Genomic DNA, 11431 nt, shown 5'->3' on the forward strand with positions numbered 1-11431 from the left:
CATTGGAAAATAGATAGTAAAATTCATGCTCAACTACATTATATGTAGATACAAAATTCGAATGTGCTTTATTACAGATAACGGGTGTCCATTTAAAAACCAGGAAGTGAAAGAGTTGTGTGACAAATTCCACACACAATAGAGATTTGTCATGCCAAATTATCCACAAAGTAATGGACAAGCAGAGGCTACAAATAAAACAATATTGAAAATTCTTAAGAAGGTAGTCACTGACACAGGACGAGACTGGCATCTCCAGTTAAATCTCGCTCTTTGGGCCTACAGAATAGGAGTACGCACACCTACAGGAGCAACACCATATTCCTTGGTCTATGGGACAGAAGCAATACTCCCCATTGAAATAGAAATACCGTCTCTAAGAGTCTCCTTACAGGAACATCATATCAGAGGAAGACTATAGGGTAGCAAGGTTACAAGAACTCGAGACCATTGATGAAAAAAGACAAACAACGTTTAACCATTTACAAGGATATCAAAATAGACTGAGACGAAGTTATAATAAAAGGGTCTGCCCATGAACCTTTCAAGTGGGAGATCTAGTACTTAAAGAGAATCAAAGGAACTTAGCAGAATGAGAAAGGCTAGGGAAATTCAAACCTAATTGGCTAGGTCCTTTCATTATAACAAGGGTCATAGGCAATGGAGCCTATCATTTGGCTACCATGGAGGGAGATCCAATCTCTGACCCTATGAACAACATGGACCTTAAACGATATTATACCTAAGGGTTGTGTAGTTTAGGTTTTACTGTCTGCATTGCATATCATATCATTTAAAACACTGCATTACATGTAGTTTCCTTTTTAGACGCATCACATTCTTAAAGTTCTGCATTCTCATGTAGAAGCATCAATAAAACAAGGCAACTATTCAAGTTCATCATTCGTTTGCATCCTGAAGAAAACAAGGGTCATCTCCTTTCTTAGATATTCGAACATGAAATCTTTGAGGTTCTAAAGTTATTCATTCTCAGCATTACCCTATGATGATGCTTTACTTATGGTTGGGTAGTGATTTCACTATTTGAGACTTGTTAACCCACAATCTATCAATTGCTATATCTCACACCTTAACAAGATCTCTAATTCATTCTAGACACCTAGTTGATCATATGACTAGTGAAAAATCTGAAATTCTACTTCAACGCCGCTGTAATTGTCACACCCAAGTAGGTTTCATTACTTACAAGTCAAGGCAAGAAAATAAAAATAAAAAGAGCTATGCCAAATATCCATCTAAAGGCAAAAAGAGCAATGATATATAACTGAAATATCATGTATACAAATGCGATAAAAAAGCTTGACTCTGGGAACATGCAAGTAACTCCGTCAGGGCTATAAATGCCTACTGGAAATGGAGCAATATTTGAGAAATTACAGTCTATAACCTCGTCGGAGCTCTCAAGGCTTGCTGGCAGTGAGGCTCTATTCGGGATGCTTTTGAAGTTAGAATAATCCATGTAGCTAGTTGTATAGGATGCTAAGGATCTTTAGTGAACACAAGAGCGGGAATTAACTCATTTGCACACACATGGGCAAAAGAAGATCAAAGTTTCAAGAACCATCAATAAGTTTTCCACGTCTCCATTTGTAAATCCTAGTCACTAAGTGTGTTGAGATGAATGTTTGGAAGAGCCTTAGAGATCAATTGACCGCTTATCTACAAAATGTTTTGCACCTTCATTTTCAATCGGTGTTGTAGCGTCCTAAAATTGCGACACTTGCAATTTCGACTACATTTCGGTCTTCACGATGGCGACGCAACACGCAACCTAAATGGAGACCCCGAAACCTGATTATGACACTGAAAACTGCATTTTCTTGCACCCTGGCCTGAACCTCCTTTGCACCCTGCTGTCCCGGGAGGTGGGATCAGAGCGCCCAGTGCCCTGGTCCTTCAGGACCAGGGTGCCCAGCGCCCTGGTCCCCCAGGACCATGGCGCCCAGCGCCCTGGTCCCTGGGTCCTATTTTGGGCCCGGTCTCTTTTGGACTTCGGGTCTTCATGTTTGCAAATTGGAAAATTATCTTTCCTGGTCGGCCTAAGGTCGGGAAAATCAGTCTATCAGCCCTAATTGACAAGTATATAAACTACATTTTCCTCTTTCATTCGATATGATGGAAAAGGCGTGGAAACTATACTCAAGCATTCAAGCATTCAAGCATTCTTTCAAGCAATTGATCATTCTAAGTCTTCATTCAAGGCTAAGTGTTGCATTCAAGACAAGGATTCAACTATTGAAGAGGAGATCACTTACAACACATTACATGCTACAACATACAACAATACAACAAACAACAACATCTATACCTTCGCACATAAGGATACAAACATCCTTACAACAAGGTATTAGTACTTGTTTTACATTACATTTACAACATTTCTCATTTCTTGGTTAATTCCAAAACCGGGGTTTGACCTAAGGGCAAACCCCTAATCCCTAACCCCCCAATCGTCTTCGCTTTTCTGTGTGTAGGTTGCAGGTACGCGGCTAAAATTGAAGATCTGGAATCCTTGTGCAGAGACGAACAGATCCCCCTTCGTTTCGCGGATTTTTCGGAGGACCGTGTGCATGCCGGGCGCCATCGTCCCATCAACTTTTGCTCAAATTTGCAGGACAGCGCCGTATCGACATTTTACTGCTAATTCCAAGTCCGCAGCTTCATCCTATATCCCTATCTCAGTTTATAAGCGAATCTTTGTCACTTTCTATACATTCCTAGCTTAATTCTTCTATCAACATTCTTTACAAAAGAGGGTAGCCTTGCTTTCTTAACCCTTGAAACACATTTAGCATCCAATCTTGCATTGTGTGGGATTGGATCTTGTGGGTTTCAACCCCTCTTTTGAATGTAAAGTCTCTCCCTTAAGTGAAAACCATCAACCCTAGTGAATCTCCCTTCTCTCTCCTTGGAGTTGGAAGAGGGGAGAGCAACTAGGGTTTGATCGCGATTTTCCGCTTTACAGGTGTATTACAAATGCTAAATACAAAGACATTCAACCTTGTTCGAATAGGAAGTGCATCTTCATCCTGCATATTGCATTCATATAGGTCATGTCAAAAATTCATTTGTCTCCACATACATTCTGCAGATCATCATGTCATACAGATCTGCACACTGGGGGCATAACTGAAAAAATCCAAAAAAAAATAAAATCAGATAAAGTCCTGAAAAAATCCAAAAAAATCAGATAAAGTCTTGAAAAAATCCAAAAAAACTAGATAAAGTCCTGAAAAAATCCCAAAAAATCAGATAAAGTCCTGAAAAATCCAAAAAAATCAGATAAAGTCCTGAAAAAATCCAAAAAATCAGATAAAGTCCTGAAAAAATCCAAAAAACATTGAAAAACTCAAAATCCAAAAACAATGAAAAACTCAAAATTCAAAAACATCCATATAATGTTCTGAAAAAATCAACCAAAAACATCCATGTATGATCATAAGAAAATCAAACAAAAACATTCAAAAATCTACCTACATAATCCAAAAACATCGAAAAATCTCTTGGAAAAGAACTAAAATCAATCAATCAGAACAACTTGCAATAAAATGTCTTGTGAGAAACAAATACCCTAGCAGATATCCAGCAAACACTTCGCATGAAGTTAACAAAGGATACAACTATCCAGTCAAACATCTGCAATCAACTGATCAAACTATCTTATCAATTGTATCATATCCATATCAACGTGATCATTATCTTGTCTTAAACAGAAGAGGATACACTCGAAATCAGACAGGTCAGTCTTAAACGGGGTTCGCAACTTTCTGAGATCAGACATTATCAACCATCACATCAAACAACTAAGAACGAAGGCACAAGGTCAGTATAGCTGCTGAATTTTGTCCGGGTTAGTCTTTATCTTTTTATCATTTGGCGACAGATATTGTTTCTATGCTAGTCAAGGATGTCCACAAGTGACTAGAGGAGCTATGATGAGCATTATCTTTTTCTTTGTTTGCTGTTTGTGGTGTGAACTAATGAAATTCTAGGGAAATTTCTCTAGTGGGTGTTTGTGATAAGAGCCTTCACATCAAGGTGAAATCGCCACACATACCTCGACCCTTAACGCAATTCCCCGAATGGAGGGTTCACTCCTTGTCTGCTACGTGTTTGTTTCTTCAATGAGATATCTTTACATCTTGGTTCCTTATACCCTGATGTGCTAAAGCTTCATTGTTCAATAATAAGGCTCAGTGATGAATATATATTGATGCAATAAAATATGTGACACAGGTTCATGATTCATTCAATTTAATTCTCATCTCATCTATTTCTTGATAGTCTATTTATTTCCCATCTTCTTTCTAAATCATTTTCTATCATCTAATATTATTCTATTTCTTTCATCAATTCATTCTCTCATATTCTATCTCAATATCATCTTCACATCACCTATCTCTATCTCTAATCAACTAACTATTCTTCTATCTTTCATCTCACATTCTTCTTTTTTCGAGAGATCATTCATGTCTTTAATGCACAAACAATCTCTCGAGGGGGCATTACACCCTAAGTATCACCGGGGCATATTGGGGCAAAAAAATTTGTTTTCTTTGAAACAACATCATTCTGACATTGTCTCAAACAGGGGCAAATGTAGACACCTAAAAATGTCTCATTGATCATGTACTAATTATTCCTCTAATTGATTAAATAATCTTTATTATTTAATTAAGTTAATTAATCATATTCTTCTAATTTCATATTTCCTCATCGTCTTACTAATTATTCTATTCTTCTATTTCTATCATCATTTAATCATTTTAATCATTTTCTAATATTAATTAAATATTTATTATTTAATTAATTATGGTTAATGCCTCAATTTAAATAATCTTTATTATTTAAATAAATAGCTAATTATTCAATTTCTATCTCTAATCATCTAATCATTCAACCCTCTTCTAAATATTAATTAAATATTTATCATTTAATTAATTGTGATTTAATTCCTTTAAATTAAATAATCTTTATTATTTAATTAAATTTCATTTCTACATAATTAAATAGTTTCTTTAAATTATTTAATTAGCTAATTAATTCTTCCATTTCCAAATCCCCAAATTCTAATTTCAATTAATCTTATTCTTCTAATTTCTTCCAAATTCAAACACATGTGCATGATTTCAAAAACCAAATTGAAAATCAAAGTCAAGTTCTAAATATATTCAAATGCTAAATTGAATTAATAAATTCAATTATTTGAATAAATATCTCATGCAAAGATTAAATTAATAATCTAAATCTAAATGCAAGCACATGCTAAAATAATTAATTAAATCAATTAATTAATTAAATCATTTATCTCTCCAACTTCTATTTTCATCTTTCAGTTAGCTTTTTCTAAACTAAGCTCTTTGTGTCATCCTCTTTATTTCCTCCAATCATTCTTTTTCTTCCTTCAGTTAACTCTTTCATCAATCAGTTGACTCAATTAATCTATTCAATCTTTTGAGTTTCATTGCTACAATCAGCAGTTCAACTATCAACTTGCATTTGAGCTCACCCGAGTTCACACCTCTTGATCAATATGTTCCACCTTTCAATCAATCTTCTCCAATTTTCTATAAATTGAGCATCCAATCTCCATTTTCAACAATCACGAACTTTGAATCTTTGTGTCACTTGTAGGTTACCAACACAATATCTGAGAGTCATCATACCACAAAGAGGAGAAGAGCAATGGAAGTTCTATGCAACCACAGAATAAGGGAGTTCGTGATTTGATTGGATTTATGATTCTTGTTCCTTAATTGCGTTATTCTATTGTATTGTTTGTTAAATTCTGATTAGGATAGGGATTCGTGATTTCCCTTGTTTCTAATTGATTACTTTGTTAAAAGAAGAATGAATTTTGCATCCCACAATGGTCATCTCCCCAACTGGCAAATGGAAGGTATTATGTTTTGAATGAAATCGCTCAACCAATGTTGTGAGCATATCGTGATTCACACAGATATCTAATAAACCAAGAAGGTGCGTCAAACCGCACAAATCAATATGAGCCTACTCAACCTCTGATAACTATCAAACTAATATCATGGTGGGTGGATACACGCATCTAAAGAGAACATGAGGCAATCAAACCTGCAAAAATCAAACAACGAAGCATCATAAAACATTCCAAATAAGCCTACAAGAGAAGTCAAACATCACGCAAATCCAACTACGTCAATTGCAAAACCAAAATTTCACGTTTAGACCTTCAAAAATGCTCACTGTTTCCCAAATGACAAAACACAGAAGGGCAGCAACTCATATGAGTCAGGATTGAGCCCCCTACGACAAAAGATCCCCATACGACAAAAGATTAGACCCCAGACGACAAAATGATCTTTAATGAATGTTGTCATATGATAGAAGGGTGGGGTTAGAATGACAAAACTAATGGCCTCAAATGACAAAACAAACTTCAATAGTTTTTCGTATGAGATAGGATCCTGTCTCGCACAACAAAATGAGAAAGCCGACTTCCAACGTGCCAAAAAATTGAAAAATCAAAAAAAAAATTTAAAATTGAGAACATAAAGAGGCTTAAGATTGATCAATTACCGTTGGCTCATAGTGTCGAGGTCAATTATGTCATCTCTGGCACTTGAATCGATGCTCACGAGTAGGGACCACCATTTTCTTTGCAGAAGACTTTTTGAATTTTCAAACTTGGAGGGTTAAAATGAATTGAAAATGGCACTTTTACCCCTTATATAGCCAAAACCCTAATTTTTCAACTTGCTCTTATGGACATGAAAATTGTATCCTTAGCTAATTCGTCCATTCTGATTCCATTTTCGGGATCAAAATAAAAATTCGAGATCATTTTGCTAGTCAATTTCACAAAATTCGGACCACTTAGCATTTTTTCATCAAATGCTCATTCTTTCTTCTAATTGCGCTCAATTTCTTATCAATCAACACAAAATTTTTAGATATTCCATCAATCAATTTGTGCTCAAAAAAATTACAATCGAACAAAAATTGCCTATAATCATCATGTACCCTCGCTATCTTTCGATTATGCTCCCGAGGGGGCATATTTGTGACCTTATGACCTCACATCTTCAAAGTCGAGAAATTTTTCAAATCTTCATCAAAAGTCGAGCAAAAATATTTTTCAACTAAAGAAAATCAATCAAAATCTTATTGCTAAGGGGTATCTCATCTTCATCGCTTCACATCAAGTTGAGATCTCTCAGTAATCTAAATCAAATCAATCACTAGGGGCATATCAGTTTCATCACTTCATATCAAGCTGATATTTGCCTTCATCTGAATCAGTCTCTTAACGTTAATCAGTTTCATCGCTTTACATCAACCTGATTATTCGTTTAAACTCAATCAAGGGTTTAAAGAGTATCTTTGATCACACGCTCAATCTAAGTAGGTGTTCAGCTTCATCACATTGAATCAAGCTAGACAGTTTATTTTTCACTCATCGTATCTTGATCCATCAAGTTCAAGATCGATTTTATCTTCGCTGATTGTGTCTAGTTCAATCAAGTTCTAGATTAGTAAGATCCGTTTCTTGATCAATCAAGTTCAAGTTCGATATCTTTATTCTCTATCGTTCCTAAGTTCAATCAAGTTCGAGATCACTATTGCTTGAATCAGACTTTGTTCAGCTTCATCGCTTCGAATCAAGCTAAACACCTTGCTCTTCATCTGGTTTGTGATCAATCAAGTTCATAACTAGTATCTCCTAGACATCACATATTATTTGAACCAACACGTTGCTCACACATTAATTCAAAGAGGGACAAATGTAATACCCTAAAAATGGTCATCTAAACCATGGGCCCCTAATCTCGACAACATCACCAAGGTCCTAACCAAAGGCAATTAAATCAATCTTGAGCACATTATTAATTCTTCAATCATCAAATATCACATGGAAGATCAATTACTCAATATTAATTAAATGTTTATTTAATTAATTGAAACATTCCAAGAATACCATTTTTTATCAATAATCCTATTTTAATTTATTAAATATCCTTGCATATTTAATTAATTAATAAATTTGCCATTTAATCATGCAAAAAAGGAATTAATTTATTATAAAAGAGGAATTAATTACAAAGCAAGAGTTGAATTGAAAATAAAATAAAAGAATTGAATTGAGAGAGAAATCAAACTTGAGATATTATTTCTTTTTCTAAATTTAGAACTTGAAATCAGAAAAGCAATTAATTGAATTATTGAATTATTCTCTAAAATTGGAACTCAAAGCTTTTCAGAAAAAGAAGTTCAGTTGCATTGAAAAGACTCTTTTCTTGAATAAATAAAGAATTATCTATTTTTATCACATATGCATGGAATTAATTTAATATTATTTTCTAATGCAACTTGAACTTCCTATCTAAATGCATTTCAATTAAACTATAATTGGAATCTATCTCGAGGTTAACTGAACATGGTTTCTCAATTATTTCAATTAATACTAAATTGAGCTTTTTCATCATCTCTCTTGTAATTCTCTATAAATTTAGCCTTCAACTCTCATCCAATTTACCCCAGAGATTTTTGAGAACACGCTTGGAGATTATTATTATGCTGATTTTTGCTCTAGAGTCATTGAATATATTGTGTTTTTTTAGATTATTTGCATCCATATTTTGTTTTACTCATTATTGCTTGAATCCATTATTGCTTGAATTCATTATTGCTTGAATTATTCATCCATATTGCATCCATTTTAGTTTAATATCATGCTCATATAGATTAAATCCTTCGTCTTGGTGTAGTCTAGTCACTGGTATTGCTTATAAAAAATCTAAGAGCAATCTTATACTCACATCTTTTAGAAGGCAATTAGTTGCTTTGTTATGGTTTTATTATTCATACTTATATCTATCTAACCATACATGTAATGACTTAATTTAAGTGTTGTGTCTTACAGATACAGATCCTTATTCCATTTTTCACACACACAGTTGGTTCCTTACACAACTAGCTGAAAAATGTCAACCATTCATACACCTATTATGCAAAGATAGTACATTTAATTGGGATTGTTTGTGAAAGAGATTTTAACAAACATAAAAGAATATCTTGTATCACCACCAATGGTTATGCCTCCTATCAAAAGACAACCACTTATCTTGTACATCTCTACAACAACAATAGTCTTGGGGGAACTCTTAGCACAATTGGACAAAGATGGAAAAGAATTAGTCATACTCGTGTGGGTTATGAGATAAATTAAACACCTACAAAATGAGTATTTTTTGTACTAGTTTTCAACTCTCAAAAAATTATATTATATGCTCAACCATAAGGAAACTCTCATTGTTGGCTAGAAATCTAAAGGAGACAGACCATAGTTCCATTCCCAAAGGATTTCTATTAGTTGTAGTCTATAACCCCATAATCATTCCAATTGAGGTACCAATAAGAAGTATTCTATATCTATTCTAAAGCACATGACCAAAAAGAAAAAATCATATGTACATAATTGGGATAGTAAACAAATCTCTTCATATTGATCGCAAATATATGATACACATTCCTCATATCTCCTTTATCTTTTATTTATATTCTCTCACCTTAGTCATATACTTATTCTTCCTTTAGTCACTCTTAGTCACCTAGTGACTATCTATCCTAGCTCTACTTATATCTCCCTTTAGGGTCACAACCCTTTAGTGGTATCTCTCTTATATATTTTAGAACTATGTTACTGGATTACACACTTATCTCTCCAAACTAGTGCCTACAACCTATTTTCCAGTCAACATCACCCCCCTTGACAAAACTTTGACTTGTCCTCAAGTCAACTATCCTTCTTCTATGGTAGGATGTCTTGATAAATCACTTGCAAGGTTTGAAATTGGACATCCCACTACTTATTCACCATATGTAGTTAGTTAATGTGAATGTAAAGAGCGAGGAGCTATGTCTCCTCTTTTGTAAGAGATGCCAAGATTTGTAGGTTATCATAAAAATTTTGTGCTTCATTTGTGCTTCATTTATCAACCTGATATTGTGGGATAACCTCATGCTGACAAAATCCCTAAGTTACTAGAATCTCTTTCTTCCCTTATCTATCTGGTTCTATTATTGTTGATGTTGATCATGTAGGGTCTCAATGTGTACCCCAATTGTCCTATCTAAATCCTACATAGCATCATATTGTTGGTAATTCTATGATATTTGTCCTTCCAACTGTTTCATCTTCTCTTAGATTGGTTTGAGCATGTTGGGCTACTATAAGAAATCCGGATACAACTCATTAACTTATGTGGTAGTTAATATAGTAACAACCAATTGGGTTTCTAGAGTGGTCTATGTAGAAGCACATTGTTTCTTGGGCTCATCCTCCTTGTGCTTATTGAATTCCTTTTGTACTTATTTTTGAATGCTAACCTTCTAAACTCTAAGGTCTTGTAAAATCCCATCAATCAATAGTCGAAGATGCTCTAGAGTGGGATTAGAGGGGTCCCCTTTTATTTGTGAAAAGTGGTTCTCTATGCCCTTGATAATCTCATCCAACATAAGAACCTCTTCCCGGGCGGTTTGTTGTAACATGTCTCCTAACTGAAACTTTTGAATTGGTGGGATCCCCCAATATCTACTATGTCTCCAACTACCAGGATCTTGAAGGATCGAGTTGAAGTATCCAATCCTTGTTGCGCATGTGTAAGGATGCGTTGGATCTGTACCAATGTAGATGTATCACAAGATTATGTCCTAGATGTTCCATTGTGAGGCAATGGAGGAGGAGGGGCTATGAGAGACTCTTTTAAATTTTATGTTTTCTCTTTCTCAAATAGTGCCTTGTAGGCTTTAGTGGCTGCTTTAAAGATCTCCATCTATGCCTTTTGTGTTTCTTCCAATTTATCTAGCATCAATTTATCTAATATTTGTTTGTTATGAAGTTTAGTGTGTAAATTTTGTTTCATCTTCTACATTTGTGGTGGGGTCAAGCACAGAGCTATTGTACCAATGGTTATTTGTTTCAAGTTCTCGTCTTACTAATAAGCTTTGGATCTCTAGTCTATGATTGTTGTAGCTAGGGGGTTGAGAATATTTTTGATGAAATCTGCAATAATTTAGTTCTAGGATATCATGTATTGAATAAGGGCTCATTCTATGCTTATTGAGGATAGGCATGTGGGGGTACTTATCAAGGGTTTTTTCAAAATTTTGGTAAATGAATAAGGTCTAGAAAAGCTGGTCTTCATCCAAGAGTGGGGGTTGTGGGGTGGTGGAATGGATGTGGGGATGGGCCCTTCTTTTACTAATGCTTCTTCTTCCTCACTAGATGATGATGAGGAAGATCATGGGAGTTTAACGACTTGGTACTTCCTCTGACTTCTTTGATATGAGATCATACTTAATAGGGAGCTTCAAGTGCCTCTTTCTCTAGTAGTTTAGCCTTAGTCGGTGTTGTCTCCTACTTTCTCCTTAC

Source organism: Cryptomeria japonica, chromosome 1 (genome assembly GCF_030272615.1).
Source record: "Cryptomeria japonica chromosome 1, Sugi_1.0, whole genome shotgun sequence".
Classification (NCBI taxonomy): Eukaryota; Viridiplantae; Streptophyta; class Pinopsida; order Cupressales; family Cupressaceae; genus Cryptomeria; species Cryptomeria japonica.